Source organism: Salmo salar, chromosome 18 (assembly GCF_965601325.2).
Source record: "Salmo salar chromosome 18, fSalSal1, whole genome shotgun sequence".
NCBI lineage: Eukaryota > Metazoa > Chordata > Actinopteri > Salmoniformes > Salmonidae > Salmo > Salmo salar.
In genome coordinates, this window is record NC_138308.1 from 2190001 (window position 1) to 2205437 (window position 15437).

General features: G+C 41.3%; 7 non-coding genes across 7 annotated transcripts; all 7 read right to left on the reverse strand.

The window, feature by feature from the left end:
- Nucleotides 1–6598: 6598 nt before the first annotated feature.
- trnat-cgu (transfer RNA threonine (anticodon CGU)) lies at nucleotides 6599–6670 on the reverse strand. Its single transcript has one exon. It is a non-coding gene; the product is annotated as a tRNA-Thr (tRNA).
- A 469-nt stretch (nucleotides 6671–7139) lies between these two features.
- trnaa-cgc (transfer RNA alanine (anticodon CGC)) lies at nucleotides 7140–7211 on the reverse strand. The gene has a single exon. It is a non-coding gene; the product is annotated as a tRNA-Ala (tRNA).
- Nucleotides 7212–8349: 1138 nt separating this feature from the next.
- Nucleotides 8350–8421, reverse strand: trnat-ugu (transfer RNA threonine (anticodon UGU)). Its single transcript has one exon. It is a non-coding gene; the product is annotated as a tRNA-Thr (tRNA).
- A 467-nt stretch (nucleotides 8422–8888) lies between these two features.
- trnaa-cgc (transfer RNA alanine (anticodon CGC)) lies at nucleotides 8889–8960 on the reverse strand. Its single transcript has one exon. It is a non-coding gene; the product is annotated as a tRNA-Ala (tRNA).
- A 1138-nt stretch (nucleotides 8961–10098) lies between these two features.
- trnat-ugu (transfer RNA threonine (anticodon UGU)) lies at nucleotides 10099–10170 on the reverse strand. The gene has a single exon. It is a non-coding gene; the product is annotated as a tRNA-Thr (tRNA).
- Nucleotides 10171–10637: 467 nt separating this feature from the next.
- trnaa-cgc (transfer RNA alanine (anticodon CGC)) lies at nucleotides 10638–10709 on the reverse strand. Its single transcript has one exon. It is a non-coding gene; the product is annotated as a tRNA-Ala (tRNA).
- Nucleotides 10710–11847: 1138 nt separating this feature from the next.
- trnat-ugu (transfer RNA threonine (anticodon UGU)) lies at nucleotides 11848–11919 on the reverse strand. Its single transcript has one exon. It is a non-coding gene; the product is annotated as a tRNA-Thr (tRNA).
- Between the last annotated feature and the right edge of the window lie 3518 nt (nucleotides 11920–15437).

The window sequence follows — 15437 nt, forward strand, 5'->3', positions numbered from 1 at the left end:
TTCCTCTGGGCTTACTCTCTCTACCCTGCCTGCCCACCTGCCTGCCCTCTATCATACATTCTCAACCGTGACCAAATGACACACAAAGAAATGGGTGAGTTTCAAATAAATATTCTTTATTTATCAGTGAATCATGGGTTGATTTGTCCCTCAATTAATGTCCGCGCTTGGCTGGCGTTACGAGGCAAATTATGGTACCGGTAGTACCGTGCTTGCGTTTCCAGAGAATGACACATATGGACAGCCACAGTTCCCCGGTCTGTAACCGAGCCTTGATTAAAGTTCAATGTAGCAACGCTTCGTCGAATTGTACCGAAGGTGACTTTACTTCCAATGTCAAATTCTTCAAATAGCTGGCCCACATACTCACAGAGATTGACGTACAGTTGACCGCAGGACGTGAAAAAGAAGAGTGTTGTGTCTGAGGTGATTCCACTCAGATTAGGCCTGATCTGATGGAATCGTTTAAGCCAAGTGTATTCCTGCTCAGATAGAACAACTCTGCACTCACCGAAGCTATAGTTCGTTTTGTGGCTTGAAATGCACATCTGATAACCCCCACTTTCCGGGGTTACTTCAGTAAATTCCCTCTCACTGAAGGTGGTGACTGGGGATCGTCGAGTGCCATTAAAGATGGCCAAACGGCTGGACATGAGAGCCGCAAACCTACGTCTATCAGCGCAGGTGGCTCGGACCTCCAGCCTACTGAGAACCGAAGGAATAGCTTGATTGCTTAGCTCAACAAATCGGCTTAACTACGCAGCGCTGAGCACCTCGTCTCTGCAGCTTTTGCGGAATTTTGCCCTGTGTGTTGCCTGGCTCTGCCGTGAATCCCTGTCCATCTTTGCCAAGCAGAGTAACAACTTTCGAATTTTACTGGCTTTAGCCTGCAGACCTTTTGGCCGGAACTGAATAAGATAGTTCAAGAAACTTCGAACATCGGATCGGTATATTTTTAATGTGGATGGTGCCAAACAACGGTCTTCACATTGACCATACCACTCAGACGCACGTCTGTAGTTATCCAGAGAACACAGTCCTACATCGGCCTTGCCCTCTGACATATAGCGGAGGAATTGCCGTATTCGGGATAGACTGGTGCGACTATTGTCAATTCGTTTAACTGAAGGGTTTTTACCCATAGCAAAGTGTTCATAATCAGTCAAAATTACATTCCTCCAACCTTCAATTCTGGACTCCACACCGCCGCCTTCATCACTCTCGCTCTCCGTGGAAGTCGCCACCACGCAGCCTTGCTCCCTCGGTTCCGAGCATGGTTCACCACCGATCTCACTGGTTGACTGCACCGGCGCAGTCGCCACCGCCTGCTCACTCTCGTCCAACAGCTGCTGATCCACGGACAACTCACTTTCAACACACTGCAAATACACAGGGTTCTCACAGGGCTCCAGCCGCGGTGCAACACCGTTGTTAGGCTGCATACACTTCCATGATTCGGGCTGCTGTCTCTCGGTTGAAAGCCGGCAAGATTGCATGGCACGCTTCCATTTAATAGTAGCAGGCTTAAGTGCATGGACAGACTTGAAATGTCGGTCTATCTGCACGATATTCAGCTTGGAACCAAACCCACAATCACGTCTTAGTCTGCTGCTCATAGATTCTCTCTCCTGCCTTCCCGAGTGCGTGTGTGTCTCTTTGTGTGCTCCACCAAACTACAACCTAACCCTAACCCGTTGTGCAGACCGACAGGCCAACAATCTCAACCCCGCCAAATGAGGGCTCACGTACCGCGCTAGACGACTACCTACCCCAGTTTAGAATTGGATTGGTAGTATGTCCAGTAGCGCGTGTTTACTTCGTGTGGGTAGAGTTCTTTTAAGGTGGGCGGTGCCGCTGGAATTATCCCCGGGCCGGGAGATCCCTGGGGTGCCCAGATGATGTCTGGCGGAGCGTTTCATCCCACAGAACAATTTTTCACTGGGGGAGACCTCGCCCCGCCGTACTCAGCCTGGACAACCGAAACACTTTTTGACCTTTCTGACTACGATAAAATTCACTGTCTAGGGATGACATACCACTGGCACACTACGATCCTGGAAGGGAGTAGCCCAATTGGTCACTGCCGAATGACCCAGGACTACTGTTGAGATTTGTAGCTCACTCAGGAAAATAAAAACAAAAAATATATGTATAAATAGATAAAAGAGAAGCAAATGGGTCTGATGTGTTCAATTAAATGGGGAACGAGTGATTTCTTTAAGTTTCTTAGATGCTCAAATATGTTACGTTATGTGCGCATGCGTAGCTTCACTAGAGACTTAAATTACAGCACCTGGTAATCACTTCCCCGTAGACAATCATCAGGAGCACACAGCCCGTTGGTATGTAACTGCGAACTACTCAGTCTAGCATTGATGTTTAAGTCACTTATATGTTTGTGCACTGAACGTTTACCTCACTGTGTTGGTGTTAGTTGGCCGGGAGTAACTTGTAGCTCGCTGGGTGCGGTAGCTCAGCGACCCAGATGCTATATAGCATTAGGCTATTATTATCAGCCATTTGCATTGTGCTGATTGTTCGGAGCACTCTGCTGGTTTCTGGTGGCGGTGGTGATAGCGGTGGTTTGGTTCGGTGATCCCTGGTGGAGTGTCACATTATGTTGCGTTTGTGGTAAATCCTTTGGACGAGGCATGTGGTGGCATGGGTTGTGTCCTGTGACAGCGTCCATAGCAACCTGTGACGGCAGAGTCACTGTGCGCATGCTCCTCTGGCGCTGGGCATTCTGGGTGATGTAGTCGGTGCTGTTTTAAGCCAGATTCGCCACATCTTTGATGGTGTTGCAGGCTTATTTAATGTATTATTATTATTATTATATTACTTGAATAATATACTAAATAATATATCTGAATAATATATTGTCATTACTTGTTTGTTGTATTTCAGGTTTATGACCTGTGGTCATTTGATTTAAAATAAAATTAAGGACAAAACACGAGTCATGACATTGTGTGCTTCCTGGTGAGCCTTTTCGGAGGGCTAAATAACGAAAATCCGAACAGTCATAAACCACGGTTCTCCTTTACATGGATAATGCAAGGCTAGAACATTCGTCACGAGACTAACTTCTGATAAGCAAACAGTCCACCCATAAAGCTGTCTGCTCATCTGTTGACTTACTAGGCAAATCATTACTGAGTGAAAGCCAAGATGAGGATACAGTTAAAGGACTATTTAAAACCCAGTTGGCAGAAAACACTTGCGCTTGAGTTAAACGCTAGAAAAGTTGGCAAGATGGCAGCATCAGAGGAGGACCTGGAGAGGCTAAAACAGAAGCGGTCAGCAGCCCAGACTGCGTTCACTAGAAGAGCCAATTACCTCACCTCCAGAGCTAGTGCACTGGGGGAAAGTGAAATGAGAAGTGAGTGGAGGAACTTTAAAGTGGATCACTCCAGAGTCAGAGATGCAGGGTTTGAGTATGCCACGGCCCTGAGAGAAGTGGACGATGATGAAGCCAAAAAGAAGGCGGAAAACATTGACGGAAAAACAGCAGAATGTGACTGTAAGTTTGATGAAACTGAACAAATCATCCTGATCAGCTTCTGGACAAGGTTCGCTGAGGCAGAAATTACCACCCTCACTGAAGAGGCTGGATCAGCCATGGACCAGGCCGAGGACACCGATCACCACCATATGACCAGGAGGGAATGTGAATTGATTCATAGGAACCTGGAACGGGAGGTCAACAACTTCGAACGAGGATTGGATGAGTGGAAAGATTTGATCCCTCGGTCCAAGGCAACAGAGTCAAAGGACCAGGTCCGGAAGTTGAAGAAAAGGCGTGAAAAACTGTGGGATGAGTGGGCATGGAAAGGCGGTTCTCAATCCGACGACGAAGGGAAACTGGGAAAAGTGAAAATTGTGGAGCAGGAGGAGCCAGTTGGGACTTACAACTACAGGCCCCAGATCAGCCTAGAACGTGCATGTTTGCCCATGTTTGCTGGTAATTTCTGCCTCAGCGAACCTTGTCCAGAAGCTGATCAGGATGATTTGTTCAGTTTCATCAAACTTACAGTCACATTCTGCTGTTTTTCCGTCAATGTTTTCCGCCTTCTTTTTGGCTTCATCATCGTCCACTTCTCTCAGGGCCTTTTCGGAGGGCTAAATAACGAAAATCCGAACAACTACACTTGGGGCGGATGCACGACAACTGGGAGATTTCCTCCTTGAGGGTTTCTTTGTCTGCTGAAACTCACAAGTATGACAGACTGACATGGCTGGTATGGAAACATGGCAACCAATCCGAGAAACTGGACCCTCATACAGTACGCGACTATGGGGTTTTGCCTGATCCTTAACCTACCATGTATCTACAAGGACGCTGGACGGAACTCCAAGGGCGGATGCATGACAACCGTAAAGAGGGCTTGCCCTTTGGGTTTTTGTCTGCTCAAACCATTGGAAGTTCAATGACTTACCACTCAACAGGGAAACATGGCAACCAACTGAGGACCGGACCTACATAAGGTACACAACTCGAGGGCCTTTGCCTGATCCTACGCCGAGTATACCCAAACAGACCAGCTGGATTTGACTAGACATGGATTGATTGGGAGTAAGGATCTTGGAAGGGAATAACTCTTAATTATACCAATGATTGAAAACATCCAGGACTAAAAGACAGACGGACACGGAAGTAAAAACATAGACAACGTGGAGAAAAAAGAATGATCAGATGGGGAGTAACTCCTAGGTTGAACTATGCTTTCCACTTCCGTTGACAAACAGACCTTGAAAAGACTCACCTAAACTAACCTTAACCCTCTAGTCAGCTGGCCCTCGCTACCTGTTTTTGAAAAGCACAGGTCCATGATATCAGATGTCGTTCATTAAGGCACGGACAGGATTTGAATCTATGATCTTCGGTTGACGAGACCAACGCCTTTTCACTTGGCCACCATGCCACAATACGCTGTAAGTTATATATCAACATTATGGAAAGTAGTAGTTGTGTAAATGTGAAGTTGGCACACAAATAAACTCAGTAGAGAATCTTGGGATTGAACCGAGGACCACATACATATTTTGCATGCCCTCACCCTCTGAGCTTCCATCCCATTTCATTTGCAGATAAAATGCAATATCAATACAATGTACTTTTTATATACACCACTCCATTGAAACTACAATGAAATGATAGCAGCAATTCTTAAACCAGGTAGAGACAGGGATAGAACCCATGAATTTCAGTTTTTCAAAATGACACCATAAAAGTTGGCAACCATGCTACTTCTGTTCTATAAATGTATGAACAGGGATTGAACGCCTGTTGTTCAGATTACAAGACCAAATTATTTAGCACATTTCTGTTTCCTGCTTAGAATTTCAACATTCTGTAAAGTAGGAGTTGGGTCAATGCAATAATTTTAAATGGAGAAGCTGGGGATTGAACCCGACCTCATACATGCGAAGCACGCGCTCTACCACTGAGCTACATCCCCTTTCTGGGAAAGATAAAAAATGTTTCTTATTTTATTTTATTTCACCTTTATTTAACCAGGTAAGCTGGTGGAGAACAAGTTCTCATTGAGAACTGCGACCTGGCCAAGATAAAGCAAAGCAGTGCGACACAAACAACAACACAGTGTTACAAATGGAATAAACAAGCATACAGTCAATAACACAATAGAAAAAAGAAAGTCTATATACAGTGTGTGCAAATGGCGTGAGGAGGTAAGGTAATAAATAGGCCATGGTAGTGAGGTAATTACAATTTAGCAAATTAACACTGGAGTGATAGATGAGCAGATGATGATGTGCAAGTAGAAATACTGGTGTGCAAAAGAGCAGAAAGTAAATAAAAACAATATGGGGATGAGGTAGGTAGATTGGGTGGGCTATTTACAGATGGCCTATATACAGCTGCAGCGATCGGTTAGCTGCTCAGATAGCTGATGTTTAAAGTTAGTGAGGGAAATATAAGTGTCCAGGTTCAGCGATTTTTGCAATTCGTTCCAGTCATTGGCAACAGAGAACTGGAAGGAAAGGTGGCCAAAGGAGGTGTTGGCTTTGAGGATGACCAGTGAGATATACCTGCTGGAGCGCGTGCTACGGGTGGGTGTTGTTATCGTGACCAGTGAGCTGAGATAAGACGAAGCTTTACCTAGCATAGACTTATAGATGACCTGGAGCCAGTGGGTCTGGTGACGAATAGGTAGCGAGGGCCAGCCGACTAGAGCATACAGGTCGCAGTGGTCATATCAATACAATTGACCTTTTCTTTACACTGTTCTAATGAAAGTACATTTACATAATATCAGCTATCTTCCATAAACGTCGAACAAGGATTGAACCCATGTGCTTCAGTTTACAGAAACAGATGATTTAGCATATCTATTTCCTTCTTAGAATGTCAACATTCTGGAAAGTGGGAGTTGTGCAAAAGCTAATTTAACAACTAAATACACTCAACAGAGAAGTTGGGGATTAACGTTGGACCGCATACATGTAAAGTACTGGCTCTACCATAGAGATACATCCCCTTACTATAATAACTGTGTTGCCATATTGACACAACTTGCTTTTTCTGCAAAGTCCTCCAATAAAAACACAGGTCCATGATATCAGATGTCTGTCATAAAGGCACGGATGGGATTTGAACCCATGATCTTCGGTTTACGAGACCAACGCCTTACCACTTGGCCACCATGCCACTCTACGCTGTCTGAATGATATATCAACATTCTGGAAAGTAGTAGTTGTGTAAATGTGAATTTGGCACACAAATAAACTCAGTGGAGAATCTTGGGATTGAACCGAGGACCTCATACATATTTTGCATGCACTCCCCCTCTGAGCTTCCATCCCATTTCATTTGCAGATAAAATGCAATATCAATACAATGTACTTTTTATATACACCACTCCATTGAAACTACAAGGAAATGATAGCAGCAATTCTTAAACCAGGTACAGACTGGGATCGAACCCATAAACTTCAGTTTTTGAAAATGACGCCATAAAAGATGGCAATCATGCCACTTCTGTTCTATAATTGTACGAACAGGGATTGAAGGAATGTTCTTCAGATTACAAAACCAAATTATTTAGCACATCTCTGTTTCCTGCTTAGAATTACAACATTCTGTAAAGTAGGAGTTGGGTCAATGCAATAACTTTAAATGGAGATGCTGGGGATTGAACCCAGGACCTCATACATGCGAAGCATGCGCTCTACCACTGAGCTACATCCCCGTTCTGGGAGAGATACAAAATGTTTCTTATTTTATTTTATTTCACCTTTATTTAACCAGGTAAGCAAGTGGAGAACAAGTTCTCATTGAGAACTGCAACCTGGCCAAGATAAAGCAAAGCAGTGCGACACAAACAACAACATAGAGTTACAAATGGAATAAACAAGCGTACAGTCAATAACACAATAGAAAAAAAGAAAGTCTATATTCAGTGTGTGCAAATGGCATGAGGAGGTAAGGTAATAAATAGGCCATGGTAGTGAGGTAATTACAATTTAGCAAATTAACACTGGAGTGATAGATGAGCAGATGATGATGTGCAAGTACAAATACTGGTGTGCAAAAGAGCAGAAAGTAAATAAAAACAATATGGGGATGAGGTAGGTAGATTGGGTGGGCTATTTACAGATGGCCTATGTACAGCTGCAGCGATCGGTTAGCTGCTCAGATAGCTGATGTTTAAAGTTAGTGAGGGAAATATAAGTGTCCAGGTTCAGCGATTTTTGCAATTCGTTCCAGTCATTGGCAGCAGAGAACTGGAAGGAAAGGCAGCCAAAGGAGGTGTTGGCTTTGGGGATGACCAGTGAGATATATCTGCTGGAGCGAGTGCTACGGGTGGGTGTTTTTATCGTGACCAGTGAGTTGAGATAAGGCGGAGCTTTACCTAGCATAGACTTATAGATGACCTGGAGCCAGTGGGTCTGGTGACGAATAGGTAGCGAGGGCCAGCCGACTAGAGCATACAGGTCGCAGCGGTCATATCAATACAATTTACCTTTTCTTTACACTGTTCTAATGAAAGTACATTTACATAATATCAGCTATCTTCCATAAACGTCAAACAAGGATGAACCCATGTGCTTCAGTTTACAGAAACAGATGATTTAGCATATCTATTTCCTTCTTAGAATGTCAACATTCTGGAAAGTGGGAGTTGTACAAAAGCTAATTTAACAACTAATTACACTCAACAGAGAAGTTGGGGATTAACGTTGGACCGCATTCATGTAAAGTACTGGCTCTACCATAGAGATTCATCCACTTACTATAATAGCTGTGTTGCAATATTGATACAACTTGATTTTCTGCAAAGTCCTCCAATTAATGCACAGGTCCATGATATCAGATGTCTTTCATAAAGGCACAGAAGGGATTTGAACCCATGATCTTCGGTTTACAAGACCAACGCCTTACCACTTGGCCACCATGCCACTCTACGTTCTGAATTATATATCAACATTCAGGAAAGTAGTAGTTGTGTAAATGTGAATTTGGCACACAAATAAACTCAGTGGAGAATCTTGGGATTGAACCGAGGACCTCATCCATATTTTGCATGCACTCCCCCTCTGAGCTTCCATCCCATTTCATTTGCAGATAAAATGCAATATCAATACAATGTACTTTTTATATACACCACTCCATTGAAACTACAAGGAAATGATAGCAGCAATTCTTAAACCAGGTACAGACTGGGATCGAACCCATAAACTTCAGTTTTTGAAAATGACGCCATAAAAGATGGCAATCATGCCACTTCTGTTCTATAATTGTACGAACAGGGATTGAAGGAATGTTCTTCAGATTACAAAACCAAATTATTTAGCACGTCTCTGTTTCCTGCTTAGAATTACAACATTCTGTAAAGTAGGAGTTGGGTCAATGCAATAATTTTAAATGGAGAAGCTGGGGATTGAACCCAGGACCTCATACATGCGAAGCATGCGCTCTACCACTGAGCTACATCCCCGTTCTGGGAGAGATGAAAAATGTTTCTTATTTTATTTTATTTCACCTTTATTTAACCAGGTAAGCAAGTGGAGAACAAGTTCTCATTGAGAACTGCAACCTGGCCAAGATAAAGCAAAGCAGTGCGACACAAACAACAACATAGAGTTACAAATGGAATAAACAAGCGTACAGTCAATAACACAATAGAAAAAAAGAAAGTCTATATTCAGTGTGTGCAAATGGCATGAGGAGGTAAGGTAATAAATAGGCCATGGTAGTGAGGTAATTACAATTTAGCAAATTAACACTGGAGTGACAGATGAGCAGATGATGATGTGCAAGTACAAATACTGGTGTGCAAAAGAGCAGAAAGTAAATAAAAACAATATGGGGATGAGGTAGGTAGATTGGGTGGGCTATTTACAGATGGCCTATGTACAGCTGCAGCGATCGGTTAGCTGCTCAGATAGCTGATGTTTAAAGTTAGTGAGGGAAATATAAGTGTCCAGGTTCAGCGATTTTTGCAATTCGTTCCAGTCATTGGCAGCAGAGAACTGGAAGGAAAGGCAGCCAAAGGAGGTGTTGGCTTTGGGGATGACCAGTGAGATATATCTGCTGGAGCGAGTGCTACGGGTGGGTGTTTTTATCGTGACCAGTGAGTTGAGATAAGGCGGAGCTTTACCTAGCATAGACTTATAGATGACCTGGAGCCAGTGGGTCTGGTGACGAATAGGTAGCGAGGGCCAGCCGACTAGAGCATACAGGTCGCAGTGGTCATATCAATACAATTTACCTTTTCTTTACACTGTTCTAATGAAAGTACATTTCCATAATATCAGCTATCTTCCATAAACGTCGAACAAGGATGAACCCATGTGCTTCAGTTTACAGAAACAGATGATTTAGCATATCTATTTCCTTCTTAGAATGTCAACATTCTGGAAAGTGGGAGTTGTGCAAAAGCTAATTTAACAACTAATTACACTCAACAGAGAAGTTGGGGATTAACGTTGGACCGCATTCATGTAAAGTACTGGCTCTACCATAGAGATTCATCCACTTACTATAATAGCTGTGTTGCAATATTGATACAACTTGATTTTCTGCAAAGTCCTCCAATTAATGCACAGGTCTATGATATCAGATGTCTTTCATAAAGGCACAGAAGGGATTTGAACCCATGATCTTCGGTTTACAAGACCAACGCCTTACCACTTGGCCACCATGCCACTCTACGTTCTGAATTATATATCAACATTCAGGAAAGTAGTAGTTGTGTAAATGTGAATTTGGCACACAAATAAACTCAGTGGAGAATCTTGGGATTGAACCGAGGACCTCATCCATATTTTGCATGCACTCCCCCTCTGAGCTTCCATCCCATTTCATTTGCAGATAAAATGCAATATCAATACAATGTACTTTTTATATACACCACTCCATTGAAACTACAAGGAAATGATAGCAGCAATTCTTAAACCAGGTACAGACTGGGATCGAACCCATAAACTTCAGTTTTTGAAAATGACGCCATAAAAGATGGCAATCATGCCACTTCTGTTCTATAATTGTACGAACAGGGATTGAAGGGATGTTCTTCAGATTACAAAACCAAATTATTTAGCACATCTCTGTTTCCTGCTTAGAATTTCAACATTCTGTAAAGTAGGAGTTGGGTCAATGCAATAATTTTAAATGGAGAAGCTGGGGATTGAACCCAGGACCTCATACATGCGAAGCATGCGCTCTACCACTGAGCTACATCCCCGTTCTGGGAAAGATTAAAAATGTTTCTTATTTTATTTTATTTCACCTTTATTTAACCAGGTAAGCAAGTGGAGAACAAGTTCTCATTGAGAACTGCAACCTGGCCAAGATAAAGCAAAGCAGTGCGACACAAACAACAACATAGAGTTACAAATGGAATAAACAAGCGTACAGTCAATAACACAATAGAAAAAAAGAAAGTCTATATTCAGTGTGTGCAAATGGCATGAGGAGGTAAGGTAATAAATAGGCCATGGTAGTGAGGTAATTACAATTTAGCAAATTAACACTGGAGTGACAGATGAGCAGATGATGATGTGCAAGTACAAATACTGGTGTGCAAAAGAGCAGAAAGTAAATAAAAACAATATGGGGATGAGGTAGGTAGATTGGGTGGGCTATTTACAGATGGCCTATGTACAGCTGCAGCGATCGGTTAGCTGCTCAGATAGCTGATGTTTAAAGTTAGTGAGGGAAATATAAGTGTCCAGGTTCAGCGATTTTTGCAATTCGTTCCAGTCATTGGCAGCAGAGAACTGGAAGGAAAGGCAGCCAAAGGAGGTGTTGGCTTTGGGGATGACCAGTGAGATATATCTGCTGGAGCGAGTGCTACAGGTGGGTGTTTTTATCGTGACCAGTGAGTTGAGATAAGGCGGAGCTTTACCTAGCATAGACTTATAGATGACCTGGAGCCAGTGGGTCTGGTGACGAATAGGTAGCGAGGGCCAGCCGACTAGAGCATACAGGTCGCAGCGGTCATATCAATACAATTCACCTTTTCTTTACACTGTTCTAATGAAAGTACATTTCCATAATATCAGCTATCTTCCATAAACCTCGAACAAGGATGAACCCATGTGCTTCAGTTTACAGAAACAGATGATTTAGCATATCTATTTCCTTCTTAGAATGTCAACATTCTGGAAAGTGGGAGTTGTACAAAAGCTAATTTAACAACTAATTACACTCAACAGAGAAGTTGGGGATTAACGTTGGACCGCATTCATGTAAAGTACTGGCTCTACCATAGAGATTCATCCCCTTACTATAATAGCTGTGTTGCAATATTGATACAACTTGATTTTCTGCAAAGTCCTCCAATTAATGCACAGGTCCATGATATCAGATGTCTTTCATAAAGGCACAGAAGGGATTTGAACCCATGATCTTCGGTTTACAAGACCAACGCCTTACCACTTGGCCACCATGCCACTCTACGCTCTGTATTATATATCAACATTCAGGAAAGTAGTAGTTGTGTAAATGTGAATTTGGCACACAAATAAACTCAGTGGAGAATCTTGGGATTGAACCGAGGACCTCATCCATATTTTGCATGCACTCCCCCTCTGAGCTTCCATCCCATTTCATTTGCAGATAAAATGCAATATCAATACAATGTACTTTTTATATACACCACTCCATTGAAACTACAAGGAAATGATAGCAGCAATTCTTAAACCAGGTACAGACTGGGATCGAACCCATAAACTTCAGTTTTTGAAAATGACGCCATAAAAGATGGCAATCATGCCACTTCTGTTCTATAATTGTACGAACAGGGATTGAAGGGATGTTCTTCAGATTACAAAACCAAATTATTTAGCACATCTCTGTTTCCTGCTTAGAATAACAACATTCTGTAAAGTAGGAGTTGGGTCAATGCAATGATGTTAGCTGCTCAGATAGCTGATGTTTAAAGTTATTGAGGGAAATATAAATATAACCTTTCACGTGTAAAGCGAACGTGATAACCACTACACTACAGAAACTGCTGCTTGATTTTTCTGCAAGGAGTAAACCGAATTTTACCGATATTCATGGCACATATTCGAATTTCTAAAATAAAAAATTCATGAAATTCTCTGTTACCACTATGGTACTTCAGAATGTGTCAATGAGCGTTGTTTCCGCCCGGTTTCGAACCAGGGACCATTTGCGTGTGAAGCAAACATGATTACAACTACACCACAGAAACTACTGCTACAATTAGCTGCAATGAGTAAACCGAATTTTAAAAATATTCATGGCACGTATTAGAATTTCCAAAATAAGGGACGAATGAAATTCTTTGTTAACACTATGGTACTTCTTGAATGAGTCAATGAGCGTTGTTTCCGCCTGGTTTCGAACCAGGGACCTTTCGCGTGTGAAGCGAACGTGATTTTTTTTTTGATTTTTTTTTATTATCAAAAATGTTTGTTTACAATATTTACAGTACAATCTACTGTTTACAGTACAATCCACAGAGAACAATACAGAAGACACTAGACTAACAGAGGCAGGTGAACAATTCACCCCCTATCAAATTATCAACAAAGAAAATATCAAAACAGTGCTTTCAAAAATTATAAGTGATACCTCCACTCTCCTCTCGTGAAATTAACCCACTCCCTTCAACAAAAGACTCATCAAAATGTTCCATCCCATAATTAAACAACATATCTATGTGTTTACTGAACAGTGCTATAAAGATACTCCACACCTGAACCCTCTTTCTGTCAAAAGAAACATATTTCCTCCTACAAAAAATAGCATACCTCACAAAACTCTAAACCATATTCAACAAACACACATTAGCACCCTCACATTTACCAGACACTCCAAATAACAAAAGTTCCTCCCACGCATACTTTTTCACGAAATCTCCCCCCCAGTTTCTACATAACATTTCCTTAACTTTACTAAAAAAATATTTTAAATCCTCACATTCTATAAACAAATGCATAAGAGTTTCCGGGAAACGTCCACATACGTCGCATTCCCTTTCTATCTCACAATTAATTTTCTTTAGCACCACCTTTGTAAATATTCTATTATGTCTTAGTTTGAAATCATTATTTTCACACTCCTTACTATTATATTTTACATTTAAATTTCCCCATATCTTTTTTTCATCCAATTCCGGAAAAACTACTTTCCAAAATTTCTCAGCAGCCGGCCTTCTACACACTTTTCCTACCATTATTCTATACAATCTTTTCACTGGTATACTAGATAAATGTACTTTCTTCTTACTGCTACCAATGAACAAATTAGGAAATACAAATAAATCTTCTCTTTCAACTTCACTATTTATTAAATCAACCCATGCTCTTGGTATACTATTCTTTATCTTGTCATACATATTATTCACTGTTCCCCTTCCCACCTCTTCATCCCATTCATTGATTATGTCAAAAATAGCTTCCCCAGGTAAAAACCCTGGAATTACCTCATATGTATAATCTTTTATTTGCCGTAGACCTGCACTCATAAATACTTTATTATACAAAACTTTTTCTTTGTTCTTGATTTTCTCATTCAGAAATATAGGTTGATTCATAATCAGGTCAATATGTCCACATTCATAATATACATTAGGCAACAACTCTGCCCATGCATTTAGCACCTCCTTATAAAAATCTGGTACCTTTTCAAACATTGCCCTTTTAAGCCCCATCAATAAACCATTATCCTCACAACCACCACTCTCCTCTAAGTAGACTCTAAAGAAGTGTTTCCAGCCATAATCTTCACTGTCATACAAATATTTCTTTACTGTTTTTATCCTAATAGCTTTTCTTTTGACACCTAAATCTACAAGTTTTAAACCTCCATCCACATAGTCAGCAATCAATGTTTTCTGAGATATTCTCACTCCTTTACCATCCCATATAAAATTTGACACCACATTATTCAATTCATTTAGGACCCACTCCGGCATGTCCAGGACTCCCAAAACATACACAAATTTGGATAATACCAAAGCATTTGCAACAATTACTTTCCCTTGTAACTTTAGTTTTCTATTTTTCCAGAAATTCAACGTTAGCTTGACTTTATTAAGGATCCCAGTCCAAGTTATATCTTTTGCCTCTTTCTCCTTTACACCAATGTTTACTCCCAGCACTTTAATAAAATCCTTTGCGCTCTTGAATGGAATCTCACACCCGTTTACATTGATATCCCCAACAAACATTATTTCAGTCTTCTCTATATTAACTTTAGCACCCGATGCCTTGCCATATATATCTATGATCCCCATAATGCTTCCAATACTTTCTATATCCTTCACAGTACAAGTAGTGTCATCAGCGTACTGATGTACAACACTGACACCACCACCTGGGATTCCAACACCCCTTACTTCTTTATTACTATTTATCAATGTAGCTAACGGTTCTGTAGAAACACTGTACAGCAGAGCTGACAAAGGACAGCCCTGCCTTACTGACCTCTCCACAGGGAAAGTATCTGTTAACACTCCGTTACATTTAACACAACTTTTAGCCCCACTATACAACAGGTTGATCCAAGATACAAACTTTGGCCCAAACCCAAACCTCTCCAAAGTCTGTAATAAAAAGCTGTGCTCCACTCTATCGAAAGCTTTGTTAAAGTCCAAACTTAAAACTATACCACCTTCATTTTTCATTTGATTAACAACATCCCTAATTGTACAAATTACATCTGCAATATCTCTTCCAGGTATGCCGTAGGCTTGTGTTGATTCAATAATACTCCCAATCACCTTTTTCATCCTATTCGCTAACACTTTAGTCAGTATCTTATAATCCGAATTTAGAAGGCTAATAGGCCTATAATTTTCTAACTTTAATCTACTGCCCCTATTTTTGAATAAGATCGTTAACATTCCAGTTGACATAGACTCAGGGATTTCCTTATTCTCTTCCATATAATGAAACACCCTCACTAAAATGGGTGCCAAAATATCTACAAAGACTTT